Below are 16,475 nucleotides of genomic sequence, written 5' to 3'. Positions count from 1 at the left end.
TTAAATGTTGAGCTAATCGCATGCCATCTGAATGTGTGAAGCATTATTTATCTTGTGTGGATGGATTACTAATGCCCTTCTTGTTCTCAAAATGGTGATAAAGGCATGGTAAATGATTATGAATGTGATTTTATGCACTATTGTACTCCTTGTGCAATGAGAAGGCATAAATATGACTCTAAATATGGTCTAAATGTTGAGTTCACCTACTGTGCAATATGGCAGCATTCTTATACTAATTTGGTATAGGAAATATCATTCCTATTGACTAATCAATTGTGTGTGGCTATTGGAATTTCTTGTGGTCCTTGAATGCTTGGCTACCCATAATATATAATTGTATATGAACATAGATATACATGCAAGAATTCAGTGGATTTTTTTAACCAAATCATGAGTATTTGTCTAGTTCTTTAATGAGGACTATGTGCCTCTCTATAACAATGCATACTCTTAAATAGGCTAGAGGCCATGGTCAGCTATAATTTTAATCCATATAGTGCTTGTGAAGTGGAGAACATGATTTTGATAGCATATATCGTAATGTGATATATTGTAATATACTATCGCACCATGAATTGGTGATCCAGGGTGTGGGGGTAGCCCTCAATCACATGGCGGCCACGTGACCTAGTGGAAGGTCCAAAGAGAGGGGCCATTAAGGCATCTGGTACATCTCTTGTGGGTGACAAGTGTAGATACGATGACACAATGTGGAATCAGAGGCCTTAGCCCTAAGGTTCCAGCCATCAAACCATATAACCATTCATCACAACCAAGAGCATAAGCTCAGGCCCATAATGGAAAAAAGAGATCCATTTCCAAAATCAATTGTCGAGAAAAATAGTGTGACACCCCTGTGACGTTAGCAAGGGAAGGGGGGTGGCACTATTGGACATGAGCCATCGAATGATTCGAGTGACAACAGACCATTGGATCTTCACCTTAGAACTATGAAGTGAAACCAAGATAGTGGGGCCTCCCCCCATGGCGTCGGTAAGGGGAGAGGGGTGATTCTATTATATGTGAACCATCGGATGATTCGATCAAGAGTGGACCATAAAATCTCCACCCTGGAACTATGAAGTGGAACCAAGATAGTGGGATCTCCCCCTTGTTGTTACCCTCTTGTAATTATGTCAAATGATCCTATTTCTCATCCCTAATACAGAGGAGTATTGGTGCAATCATGGTTAACTAACAAATGGAGAGCCAAAAATTAGGAGCCGAAATTTAGAAGGGGTGCCGATATTTAATCAGGAGCCAAAATTTAGAAGGGGGTTTGACATTTAATCAGGAGCCAAAATCAAATGGTAGAGACAAAATTCGGAGGATAATATCAAGAGGGAGGGCCAAAATTTGGGAGTCGATCATATCGGAACCCGATATCGGAAGGACTGGCAGGAAGCATAACGGGATATCGGAGGTCGGAGCATAATGGACCTCAAAAGTCTATTTAAAAAGAAAACCCAAAATGGAATATCGGGGCCCAATATCAGAAGGCTAGACCTCGGAGCAAAGTGATATATGAACCTTGGAGTTTCATAACTCCTTTGTAGAAATTTCACCTGTAGAACAAACCGATATATGCAATGTCCTAAAGCATAATACTTGTTCTACTTCTACAAAACATTAAGCGGAAACATAATCGAATTCATGAGCAACATCAAGTAGAAACATGCATAACTGATCAAGAGAAATAATCACACATAGCACAGAATATATCACTAGGGAAAGCACTAAAATAAAACCCCAACTTTTTATTATCAATCAAGTGGAGATCCCCAACAACATACAAAAAGATTCAGCTCAATAGTTATCCTGCTCTCTCTGTAATCAGAAGATGAAAATCATGGACTACCTAGGACTCAATAAATAGGCTACAAGTCCTCCAATATCCTATAATAGATCCTTCACCATGCAAGGAATACTTACTAGAAATATCCAAGCATTTGATAGTACATTGTCCCTCATCTGATCTCAACTGGGTCTCTGGCATAACTGACATGCAACAGTTATCCATGAGTGAATCCTCAGTTATCTAAAATAATAGTCGTCACATGCATGCAAGCATTAACAAACTATATTTTATAATTTTAACAACTTGTTAAAATAATCTAACTGGACTTGACTAGTTAGAACTAAGTCAACTAATTCTCTCACTATAGAACTCATACTTATTCCCTCAATCAGTGGAGGAAATTAAGGATAAATTCCTCAATCAGTGGGACAACTCATGCGCATGCTCACAAAGACTTCAAATTCGAATTTCCTTAACTAATTAACTCAACTGAATTAATTAATTAATATTTCCAACTGCTCCTAAGACCAAAATTAATTTTATTTCCTATAGATAGACTAGGGACTGCTATAAATAGGAAGGGACCCAGAAATGCTATTTTTAGAACTTTCTATTTTTATCAGTTTTACCTCTCACCCAATGTGGCCAATGACCTCACTGGCCAAACTGGTATTTTTAGACATGCTATTTTTAGCAGGTCTATTTTTAGCACATTCTAAATTTAGCATTTCTTGTTGCACATTTTTCAACATCCTTAACAATTAAAATTCTTTGAAAAGCATTGAGGTTGTCGAGAAGGGGAAATGCAAAGGAAATCATCGCAAAACCAAGGACCCCAAGGACCCTTTCTCTCTCCTCCAAGAAGACACATTCTAGCAGATAATTGGATTCAAGAAGCTGACAAGGTAGTTGATGTCAACGTGATGTGGCCTTGTGGTGGACACGTGGTAGTCAATTTTGGAATTTTTTAGGGCCCAATGGGGAAAATCTAGGTGACACATGTCACCGCTAACGAGGTGCCACAGAGATATGATGACATCAGCGTGATGTCATTTCGGAGGTCAGTTTTTTAGAGGATGGATTTTTTGTAACTCTTGTCAAATTGTTTTATAAAAGTTTTGATCCGATGAAGGGGCTTTGATGTTAAGTGGAATTTGGTCATGAGGACTCAGAGGACCAAGGGCATAGAGTGGGTTGAGCACCTAAGTGCTATATAAAATATCGGAGGGAGGTGGCATCGTAACTCTATTTTTAATTCCAAATTGAAGAACTTCCGATGAAATGAGCTCTAATTTGTTGGTGGCGCTTGGTTATGGAAACCCGAAGAACCAAGGGCAGAGAGTGATTACAAAGGTAAATGGGCCCCCGACCGAAGCCAAAAGGCTTTAGCACCCAAGCTCCAAGCCAACAATCACAACACTCGGTCGAATGGGGAAGAAACATGAAAAGAGACTAAACAAAAAGGAGCTAGGGGCATCATAATGTTGTGATTTCATAAAATTGTTTTAAATAGAGTTATGATATATGAAGGCTACAATACTGCAGCTCCCAAGAACTAGATCGGTGGTCATAGGTGGTGGTTCTATGATATATGATCAATAAATAGCTAACAACATAAGGTCTAAAGGAATCAAAATTTCATGTTTTCATAATGTCATTTTAAATGAAGTTACGAGGTGTTGTGGCTCCAAAGTTGCGCTATAGTAATGATAAGAGATGTATTGGACCTAGATAGTGTAGCACAGAGGTGATAAAGGATGGATTACTCTGTAGCTTAGTTTCATAATTCCCTTAATGCCACCACACTCGACCAAGTCCAAATTAAAAAGGGAATAATCCAAAGTGGTTAGAGGCAGAAAGCGACATGAGAAAGTGGCAAATAATTGTGGGAGGAATGTCATAATAGAGGTGTTGTCATATCACCAGCCCACCACTAATACAGACATTGAATCTTGAGTCCACCTAAAAAAATCAGAGGAATTGACACGAAGATATTTTGTTGTGTCAATCATGACACCTCTTATTTCTCATATCTTGTTAATTTTTGCATTTTCAAGAAAATAATCGAATATGTGATGTAATCATTGGAAAATCTAGAACATCTACATGCTCAAATAGTTGGGCAGTATAGATAGTTGGAGCTTTCAAGATACTTTGAAATATTTGTTTCAACTCTCTCCCTATAAAGAGGGAGGAAAAACTCATTAGAAGGGTTCTGTATTTTCTGGTTCCAGTGGTTCTATTTTCTTGTCCCTGTGGTTGTAATTGTTTTGCATATTTCGCAAGTTTGGGCCATGTGACATGTATTTCATTCTCAAAGATCAATGAAGAAGTTATGGTGATTCCAAGAATTTGGGATATGCAGTATGTGTTCTTCCTCTGTATTTCACTTCATGTGTGTTTTTCTTCTTCAGAAATTATGTAATTGTAGTTGTAGATTCACTCTTAAATCCCATATTTACTTATGTTATGTTGTAGCAAACGGTACCTATGAAATTACATATTTACCTATGTTATGTGATAGCAAACAGTACTTGTGAAATCACAGATTTACTAATGTTATGTGATAGCATATGGTACCTGTGAGATTGCAGATTTACCTATGTTGTGTGATAACAGATAGTACCTGTGAGACATTGAGATGAAATCCTTAAAATGTGCTCCATAATTTCTACACTTCATTCCTTTTATCTTTTCATGATTCTACTGGGATTTGTTGCACATGGTTATTTGTTTATCCAACCCTCTACACTGAGTTCCCTCCTTATTTTTCTCCTTCCTATATTACTGCAACGACAAAATTAAGTTGCATTCTCTGTGTGTTGGCCACCAAACCTGAAACATTTATTCTTGGGAATGATACCTTGTTCATGTGTATATTGAATATGCCTCTGAGAAAGGAAATTAAACCAAAATCTAAATCATTTTACATTCATCTCTTGAGTTGCACTGAATTATCTTCAAGAGAGACGAAGATGTCCTATGCACTAACCTCTCCTCAAACTGGGCGTTGTATCTAGGAGCTTCAACATCTTATGGCATCATTGTCGAGAACAAATCAGAATATTTTTCCATGGGTACGAAACTTTAACACCCCTCATTTATGTGAGAAAGAGGGGGTGTCGATTGAATATCTCTCACCTTGGTGACTCCACTGTTTAAATCTTCGTTTGATCATCCTGGCTTTCAAAAGGCCTCATACTCGATCTAACAATTCTTAACAGAAAACTCCCCCTGATTTCCACCCTGAGATCTTTCACCTAAAGGGCTTTTTGAAATGGTGCTTCCTACATTATTGGCCAACAAATTTTCCACATTAGACTTTTATTCCGTCCTTGGTTACCCCATCATGTTCCTCCATTTCAAGAATGGTCTACTTATTTTCCTAGATTCAATGAAAGTGTAGATGGAAACCAAAACCAACACCTTAAGGACTTTCATGAATGCATGGAGCAACATGGTAATGTTCATGAAGATGTGAAAATGAAAATTTTCATGTATTCTTTGGATAAGGATGCTAGGGTTTGTTACATAACACTACCTCATGGTAACATATCTTCTCTGAAGAGCTTTCACATAACATATAATGATTTTTACAAAAGATTATATCCACCAGCTTCTATGTTTAAAGATTGTTGTGAATATTTTAATGTTGAAAATATTTCCAAGACTAATGATGTTGTTGAAGATATTTGTGGAGATCAACTCCAAGAAAATATATACTTGCATCAAGTAGCACTACCCAACAATCAAGAAAAGGAAGAAGGATACATTGTTGAGCTAGAAATAAACCCTCAGAGATCGTATTATGTTGAACTTGATGGTTATGATTCTCTATATGATTTGTATGACTCATATGGGGATTTGGGTGTTGTAGAACCATAATAGTCCTAGTCATTGGAAGCTTCTCAAAAAGAGGAAGTTGACAATGGGGTTAATAAAGAGGCTCCAGTTTATGCTTTACATTTTTCATATGGAGAACAAGGTATTAGCATATTCCCAAGACAACCACAAGAATAAAACGATTCCGAGCAAATAAAGACATCTTGTTATTCTTGGAATATATCAGTAGTTTCTCTTCAGTTTTACTAGTCGATGCTTATACCTACCTTTGTTTTTTAATTTCAAGAAGCTAGTAATAAAGTTGATGAAGATTCCCCAATTTATGATTTATATGATTCAGAGGAGGATGAGATTTTTTAAAATTTTCAAATGGATTTTCTTACAAGCAAGTGGGAAGAAGATTACCAAAAACACCTTTATCAAGAAGAGCGCAAAGTTGAAGAACCAAGCAGTGTCTATGGTTTCCTTTTGCAGAAATATTCTTGTTTGGAAATTGTTCAAGAAAGGGAGTTCATTGTAATTTTTTCTCATCCATTTTATGATACAGTAGTTGATTATATGGCATCTTTCTTTGGTCAGACAAGGTCTAAATTATGGGGTATGTATTAAATGTTTTACTTGAAAATTTCACACGGTGCATGCTTGTTTTCATTCCTGAATCCTAGTAGCGCAAAGCCATAAGGTCCAATACTCAAATGTTGGGTTGGTATCATTGGAAGGTTGACTTCACTTGGGTGAATTGAGCCTTGTGCATAAGTAGGAGTTGTACATAAATAAGCTCACTAGGTGAGCATTTAATTTCCATTTTTTAGAAGTTATAGTTCTGCATTTTGGCTTTTATGAGGAGGACTCCCAACAAATAAAGTTCCAAGGATATTCTCTGGTTTTATAGATTCAATATATTTTGACTCCATGCCCAATGGTGAAGGCTACTAGTCTACAGGTTCTCAATGCATTGCTTGTAATACATTGTCCCCAATTGGAGTCGATGTTGTTACCTATCATACCCTATCATAATTATGTCAAATGCTCATATTTTTCATCCCTAGTATAGAGGAGGACTGGTGAAATCTTGGTAAAATAACAAAGGGAGACCCGAAAATCAGAAGCTGAAATTCAGAAAGGGAGTCGATATATAATCAGGAAATAAAATCAAATGGTAGAGCTGAATTTCGGAGGTTGATATCAAAAGGGAGGGTCGAAATTTAGGAGTCGATCATATCGAGACCAGCAGGTAGCATGTCAAGACTTCCAAATATCAGAGAGAAAATCATAAAGGACCTGAGCAATCTATTTAAAAACCAGACCCGAAATGGAATATTGGGGCTCGATATCGGAAGGCTAGACATCAGAGCAGAGTGATGTCGAAAAATCAGAGTTTCGTAACTCTTTAACAATTGAAATTATTTAAAAAGCCTTGATGTTTTCGAGAAGGGGAAATGAAAAGGAAATCATCACAAAACCAAGGACCCTTTCTCTCTCCTTCGAGAAGACACATGGCAGCAGATAATTGGCTTCACGAAGCTGACAAGGCAGATGCTATCAGGGTGACGTGGCCTTGTGGTGTACATGTGGCAGTCAGTTTCGGAATTTTTGAGGGCCCAATGGGGAAAATATAGGTGACACATGTCAACACTAACAAGGCGCCACATGGAGATGATGATGTCAGCATGATGTCATTTCGGAGGTCAGTTTTTTGGAAAATGGAATTTCGGTAACTCCTGTCGAATTGTTTTATAAAAGTTCTGATTCGATGAAGGGGCTCTGATGTTAAGTATAATTTTATCATAAGGACTCAAAGGACCAAGGGAATAGAGTGGGATGAACACCTAATTACTATATAAAATATCAAAGGGAGGTGGCATCATAACTCTGTTTTTAATTCCAAATTGAAGAAATTTCTATGAAAGGAGCTATGATGTGTTAGCGATGCTTGGTTATGAAAACCCAAAGAACCAAGGGTAGGGAGTGATTACAAAGGGAAATAGGTCCCCGACTAGAGCCTAGAGGCTTTAGCACCCAAGTGCCAAGCCATCAGTCACAGTACCTGATCCCATGGGGAAGAAACAAGAAAGGGCGCTAAACAAAAAGGAGCTAGGCACATCAAAATGTTGTGATTTTATAACATTCATTTAAATAGAGTTACGATAGATGAAGGTTCTAATACTATAGCTCCCAAGCGCTATACCGATGGTCACAGGCGGTGGTTCTATGGTATATGAGAAATAAGGAGCTAATCACAGAAGCGCTAAAGGCATCGCAATTTTGTGTTTTCATAATGTCGTTTAAAATGAAGTTTTGATGTGTTGTGCTCCGCAGTTGTGCTAAAGTATTGATAAGAGAGGTATTGGAACTCAATAGTGTAGCACGAAGGTGGTAAAGGATGGATGAGTCAGAAGATCAATTATAGAACACCCCTAATGCCACCACACTCGACCACGTCCAGTTCCAAAAGGGAATTATCCAAACCGGTTAGATGGAGAAAGCGACAGGAGAAGTGGAAAATAAATGTGGGAGGAATATCATAACAGAGGCTTAGCCAGATCATCATCCCACCACTAATCCAGACACTGAAGCATGATTCACCTAATGAAAACAGAGGAATCAACATGGAGATATTTTGTTGTGTCGATCATGACACCTCATGTTTCTCATATTTTGTTAGTTTTTTCATTTTTAAGAAAAGAATAGGATATGTGATGTAATCATTAGGACAATTAGAACATTTGCATGCTCAAACATATGGGCAGTTTAGATAGCTGGATCTTCCAAGATATTTTGTAATGATTGTTTGGACTCTCTCCCTATAAAGAGGGAGGAAAAATTCATTAGAAGGGTTCTAGATTTTCCAGTTCCGGTGGTTCTATTTTCTTGTCCCTGAGGATGTAATTGTTTTACATATTTCACAAGTTTGGGCCATGTGACATCTATTTCATTCTCAAATATTAATGAAGTTATAGTGCTTCCAAACATTTTTTATATGAAGTATGTGTTATTCCTTTGTATTTCACTTCATGTTTGTTTTTCCTCTTTTGAAATTATGTAATTGTAGTTGTCGGATTCACTCTTAAATCCCATATTTACTTATGTTATGTTATAGCAGACAGTACCTGTGAAATTACAAATTTACCTATGTTATGTGATAGAAAATAGTACTTGTGAAATCACAGATTTACTAATGTTATGTGATAGCAAATGGTACCTGTGAGATTGCAGATTTACCTATGTTGTGTGATAGCAGATAGTACCTGTGAGACATTGAGATGAAAGCCTTAAAATGCACTCCATAATTTCTGCACTTCATTCCTTTTATCCTTTCATGATTCTACTAGGATTTGTTGCATAGGATTTTGTGTTTATCTAGCCCTCTACACTGAGTTCCTTCCTTATTTTTCTCCTTCCCATCTTACTGCAACAACAAAATTAAGTTGCATTCTCTATGTGTCGGCCACCAGACCTGAAACATTTATTCTTGGGAATGATACCTTGTTCATGTGTATATTGAATCTACCTCTAAGAAAGGAAATTAAACCAACATCTAAATAATTTTACATTCATCTCTTGAGTTGCACCAAATTATCTTCAAGAGAGACTAAGATGTCCTAGGAATTGACCTCTCCTCAACCCGGGGTTGTCTTTAGGAGCTACAACATCCCCTATGACATCAGTAAGGGATGGGGGTAGCACTTTTAATCCTATCCATTAATTGAATATTTCCATGTGTCGTCATATGTTGGAGGACATAGAAAGGGAGGCCTAGGGTAAATGTATGTGAAAGTTGATGGTCGAGGCATAATTGTGCCACTTTATTATATGTGTGTGTGTGTGTGTGTGTATGTGGACAATGCAACCATATGTGATGTTGGATGTAATATAAGGAACATGGTATCGAGACATACCACATATTCAAGAGCCCTAGATCCTCAAGAGCCTCCACCATATCACAGTGTGGTGACATGCCACGTGGAGACTATGTGGGTGCCACATGGCAGGAATAGTGACGTGGTAAAGTTGAAATAATGAGACTTTAAAGGATCATAATTTTGCAATCATAGAGCCTGATTGGTACAAAAATTATATCACTAGAAAAGTATCTCCGAGACAAATATGATGATGACATCCAAATTGAGTTTCAAAAACTAGGAAGAAGTCAAAAACAAAAAAAATTACCCCATTTCTCTAAATGTCCTAGGGAAGTTGGGTTATAATAATAAATACACTCCGAAGGGTAATGGGGGTGTTCTTACAATACTTGTGTATGTCGTGCCACTTATATATCACAAGTGTGCCTAGATATGTGGGAGAAGAGGTTATTCCCATCCATAACTTCTTGAAAAGTTGTTTAAAACTAATGAAGGACATATTTGCTTTAGATAAGTTGCATGGGATGATCAACTAGTGTGCGCAAGCACAAGGATATCCTACTAAGTGAACAATTTAGAAGATTATGCAGAAGAAAAGAACAAGTAGGGAATTCTAACTTATTGTGAAGATCAAATCATATGATATGGCAATATTATCCTGGACTTAGCTTAAAATGTTAACATTATTTTGAAGCAGGCATATGAGATGATGGGCAAACCAAAGTTGATTTGATCACCTATCTAGATGAGAATGACCTATCAATCAATAATCTTTCCAATTGGTAGACTGGTGGGAGTAGAAGTTAATATTGTTGGAGTAAAAACCATTGTTGATTTTGAGCTAATTGATATTGTGGAAAGCAGTAATCCTTATCCTGCATTACTTGGGATTGAATTGGCCTTTGAGAAAAAATTTATAATCAACCTTAAGACAAGGAAAATCATCTTTGAATCATGAGACCTAAATGTGACAACACCATTAGATCGAATGGAAGGAGCTCGATATGTGGATCTAGTGAGGGATGGAGAGTTAGAACAAAAGATATTGATAATATTTATAATGTGACTGCACAGAGGGATGATTACGTTAATCCAAACACTAATGGGCTGTTGAGCTAGAAAATTGTTAATTCTCGTGCATCAAAATTAGATGAAGCACTTGAAAACTTGCAACGTAGTTTTCATGAGCTATCCATGAGAAGATGCACTCATATTACCCGTGTGTTGCGCTTGATCACCACAGAGGTACGTATCCCCTAAAATATGATGGAATGGTAGATGTATGTGTCTTTGTGGAATAATTTGAGTCATAGATATTGGAGCAACTCATATTGATAGCCTGGGATGTAGCTTTGAAATAAATTCCTACACGATGGTGGGATGTTCACAAATAAAGGATAAAAAATGGGTAGGAATGCATAAAATTGCTACAGATCATGTGCAAAACACAGGAAGGAAAACTTCATATAACTGCACCAGCTCGCTGAACTTTTGAACAACTATTAGGCACTAGTATGAAGGAAAAATAAAAAATTGGGAAAAGGAAAGGGATGCCAAAAAATGTCAGGATATTAAAAGCCATTTTATTAGTGATAGTTCAGTTGCATCTTAAATACATAGTCCTTGCAAATTGGAAAATATGGTAGGAATGAATATTGATAGGACATTTTCATGCCTCGGTTCATGCATCAAAGTAGAATAAACCAAGAGGAGTAAATGTGAAGCGATATTGGATCACGTCCGACAGATTAGGAGTTATTAGTTATGGGAAATCATGAAGTATGGTAGGTAAGTATAAGAGGTCCAAAAACAATAAACGAATTTTAGTTTTCTTATGGTATTTGAAGAGCTGAGAGAGTAGCGAAGTTGTAAGGTTTGATCCATTTATAAATCCAGTAACTATGGTATTTACTGAAGTAGGAGCCTCTTCCAAAGATAAAAAGCGAGGACTAAGACACCAAAGGTGCCTATACCACCCATGAAACCAATAGTAGTAGCAAAACTAAATGAATTGGTAATAGGGTACTTTTAGAGAGAATATAAACTTCTAAGAAAAGACATCGCACATCCAATAAATATCTAGAAGGATTCTATGTATCGAATGGTGATACCCTAGATCCAAACAACAATGATCTCTGAGGGAAACATGATCGACGCATTTGAGAACTTAAAGTTTTTAGATAATGACATCATAGACACAAATAAAATTTCCAGAGATCACGTGGAACAAATACCTCAAAACTATCGAGAGCCCAAACTACCCAGTCATCATGCTAGAGTCAAAGGAATGGGCATACAGCCTAAAGCAATAAGGTATTTTAAGTTTGTTTAAAATCCCATATTTTGAAAGGGGCACAAAAATCAATATATATTTCAAATATATATAAAGTCATGTTCATGGAGGATTCATGTGGTTAGATTAATGGGTGTCCATAGACACATATTTTATTGCTAAAATTACAAGGTGAAGATCCAGAACCATACTTCATGTAAAAAAGCAGAGAAAAAACACTGACTGAAGAAGTCAAGAAAAAGTATGTCACACACAGGGGTAAGCAGGGATTTTCCATCCCAAGTATAAATGGCAATGTCTTTAGGTGTGTGACACAAGAAATGGCATGCAAGTTACTGCGTAAATGTCATAAGGATGAGGTCGCAGTAGGATTTATAGTGATAGCATCCAAGTTTGTAGAAGGGGTGCAAATGTAATGGACCACATTTTTACTCAATCATTTCTTAATCGATTGTTAGGAGGTGTAAGACAAGAATGTGGAATTCAATTATGCATGGATACTAATGCTGTCATGCTCATTGCATGGAGGGAAATGGAGGAGATACAGTTTCCAATTCCCAAAGAGAAGTTGTTCATAGTGCCTCGATATGCTTCCCTATTGCATACCACGAATAAGAAACGATAGCAAGATAATAATATCATCTTTTATATATATAAGGAAATAATCTAACAAATAAACGAACACATCCCATGCATACCACCTCAGATTGTTGAAGTATATAGCAACATCACACACTTTAAGGAAACTCAACAATTCATGTATGTACAACCACGAAGAGATTCGGAACAACAATGGTTACCAAGTTTTTATAGGCTAATGGAGCATGAAGTCAACAATATTATGAATGATTGGGATGTGGCATGGAAGGTCCTAGTGATATAGGCAGTGGAACCATAAACCGTAGAAAGTAGTTAGGAACAATCTAAATCAACGAAGTTGACCAACCAGGCAAATGGTGCAAGAGATAAGGAGGAGGAGGATGTTGTGTAGATCTGGGAGAAGAGGAAACATAAGCATATGGCAGAAGAAGGAACCTCCTACACATGGACAAAGTGAAAATATACCAAGGTACAACCCTTGATTGATGATGATTTGGACCTAGTAAAGGAAAATATAGAGGAAATATTAGAAAGAGTCATAAAGACAGAGGAACAACTGAACCAATTGCACCAATTACTACAGACTAGTAAATTGACTACAAGGTAGTAGGGAGGAACGAAGCAGGTGACAACATAGAGTAGCCCCAACACACTCAAACTATTTATGACATAGTTAAAACTATCCATGGTAGTAGGAGTGAACCACATCCTTCAGTTATCACCAAGAATGATGGTATTCCCTTCTAAGGAGATGCAGAAACAAGCAAAAACCTTAGGTTGATAGAATAGATTTTGTCATAGGTGTCACACAATAGTCTCAATCAATTATAGCATAGAATTACCTAAGAAGTACATCTCCATGTAGCAAAAACATTGGCAGATTTGGCATGATTGACCACCACATAGGATGACCTGAATGTAGAAAATATGCAGCTAATGGTTGCAAAAGAAAAGGTACAACAATAGGAATAGAAGTTACAATAAGTCATAGAGGGGGTCTATAGAAACCTCCCAAACACTTCAATGAAGATATACATATTGATGGAAAGGAAAGTAAAAAATACTAGAGAGGCCATGTGGGGCTTGAAGGAAAAGATTATAGAAATGGAGTCGTAGGCAAAGCCAACTATTACACCAAGAGAGTAGGAGCGTTGTGAAAAGGAATAGAAAATCATCCTTATTGCTAAGAAAATCAAAGGGTTGGATGAGGAATTCCATAGATATTACTGAGAAACGACAACAAATGTGGATAGCATTGTTAGAAAGTGAAAAACTTAATGACACAATGCAGATAATCCAGGCTACGCAGGAAAAATATCACAAGATCCAAGACACCTTAAACACCTTACAACCAGGTGATCATTTGGATTCCATGAAGGAAAAAAGATAAATAATATGAGAATTGAGTAGCAGAAATTGTCACAAAAGTTTGAGATCATAAATGAAGAATCATTCATGCTCACCAAAGATATTGGGACTATGCATCAAACTGTCAAGCAAGAAACACATAACAAGGTCAAAAAGTTGAAAACCCCCATGATAGGAGAACTAGTCGATTAGATCCAGGGATAAATAGAGTACGTCTAGACAAAGGTTGCTATAGAAAACCAGAAATTGTAGGCACTTGTTCCAAAGGCAAAGAACACAATTCCCTTAGTAGCTGGACAAGAGGATTGAGTGGCACGGGCCGAGCCACAGGTGAGTGTTAGGGGCCTATTGGAGTAGTGTTTTGAGGAAATATTTTGGAAATATGCACAAAGGGGAAGTGTGTAGCAAAGTCAACAAAGGCTCAGTGCACAGAACATGAGAAAAAGGGATAGTTGTTAGGCTTAGATCATGTTTTTTTGCCCATAGTAATAATAACCTCCCATAGTAAAAGTAGGTTGTTTGTCATCTTTGCACCTTAATGTAAATCTATAGATAGATAAAGCCAAAATGTAATAAATAGTGATGGAATAGGTTTTATGATCCGGATCTTGGGGGGAGGCCCCCAAGATCAAAAAATTGAAATGATACAAAAATATGAGAACACACAGTAAACAAAACCACAAAGAAATTGTTTTTTATTAAAACATAGAATAATTATAAAAGCTACATTATGGTGAACAATTTCTCCTTTTGCAAAATACGACTTGTTACTTATGGCCTATTTTTGGTTACAATAACACAGGTAAATTCCATGTGTGGATAAATACCATGGCTGTATGAATACCATGGGTAAATTCCATGGGTGGATGAATACCATGGGTGGATTCCATTTTCCATTCAGATCATTCCTCCCTCATTAAGAAGGAATGGTCCCCATTGCATGAAGTTCCCTCCTGATAAGCCTTTGTTGAATATGAAGAGCCACTGAAGAGAATGGTTTTTTGTGGTTAACCCATAACCATGATGAACGAAGATTCGAGGATAGAGATACCATGTAATGATTGTGACCAATTGTGATACTAATAGTGTGTGACCTAGTAAATGGACTTCGATGAAGCGTGGGTTTGTGGATGATCCATAACCATGAGAAATAAATATCCGAGGATAGAGATATCTTGTAATGCTTGTGACCAATTGTGATACTAACAATGTGTGGCCTAGAAAATGGACTTCGATGACAAGGGTTTTGTATGGTTGACCCATAACCTTGGGTTTGTGGGTGACCCATAACCATGATGCTTGTCAGTTTGCTTGGTAAAAGCATGGTGGCTTTTCTGATAGATTCTCCTATCCAATGAGATGTTGTAAAGGCTTCTTTCACATTATAGACCTCTTGCTGCAACTTTTCTGATAACTTCTACCACAGGTGATGAAATCAAATTCCGTCATAGACCAATTTGACGTATTAAAGAGATATTTCTATTGATATAAGAAACTTGAACTTTGATAATTTATGGAGTGATAAAATGATTCCAAAATCTCATGGTACGCGTGGTTGTGCAACGTTCCAGACATGTGTAACTTCCATTCTAAACCTGATTATGCCCTCTGCGTGCCAACAATTTTATATTTACTTGAATATACCAATGTAGTTTTTTAAATATTCACTAGCATAGTGTGTCAAACACAGAGATGCATCAGTGCATTTCATGGTAACAAGATGCATTAACAAACTATTTTATTTATGAATATGAAAAAAAATTGTCTAAAAAGGGAAATGTTAATACAATGTGTTAATATTCCATACACATTACTGCATGTATTTAGTTAAGCGTTCTTATAAGGTTTGTGATTTTTAAAATTTAATTTTTTTTAGTAGTTATATCTTGTTCTGGTGTGTACTTCTCTCACACACCAGTTCTCTTGGTTAATTTAGAGCATCATTATGCCTTTTTTTATTTTTAAAATTAAAAACCAATATTTTAGTATTTTATAATAATAAAATGATTAGTGCACCTTAATTTATAAGCATTGGTGCATCCATGCCTCAAGAGCATTGGGGCATGCACATGATTAAAGTGCATTGATAAAAAAACTCTATAAAATCCTTCATCCATCCACCCCGACTAGTAACCTTCAGTATAAAAGAGAGTGGATATTTTTTGAGGAGTTTCATAAAAACCTCCGCTACAAGGTGTTCTCTTAATAACGTGTTTAAGTTTGCTAAAATAACTCTAATGTCTCTTTAGTGCTAGATGCATATTTATACTAATTCCTTGAGAATTTAGATACCTATATTCCAATAATGATTCCATGAGTCGATTCTCTTGTTCAAGGGCTTTTCATTGACTACTCCCATGCTCCATTTTGAATAATGAGAATGAAGTTATGGCTCTTGGAATTGGATGGGTACCTTATTCCTCTGTCCACATCGTTTCAAGTGTAAATTTCATATATTGACTTCAATTTGTCCTCAAACTATCTTGTTGGAAATATATTAGTAAGATTTTCCATTTAAATATTAGGGACATTATGTGCCATCAATACACACAATTCCCTCATATTTCATGAAAAAAATGATGTTTAGGGCCTCAAAATAGCCCTTGAAGCTTAGTACCTAGAAAATCATAAGATAATAGAGTAAAATTATTGTATGGATTTCTTATGTAGAATATAGGTCCACATGGAACCCTAAGGTCATGTTAGG

This window comes from Pinus tabuliformis, chromosome 5_2 (genome assembly GCF_031772625.1).
Source record: "Pinus tabuliformis cultivar Carrire ecotype Pingquan chromosome 5_2, CPIR1, whole genome shotgun sequence".
NCBI lineage: Eukaryota > Viridiplantae > Streptophyta > Pinopsida > Pinales > Pinaceae > Pinus > Pinus tabuliformis.
This window is presented reverse-complemented; position numbering follows the sequence as displayed.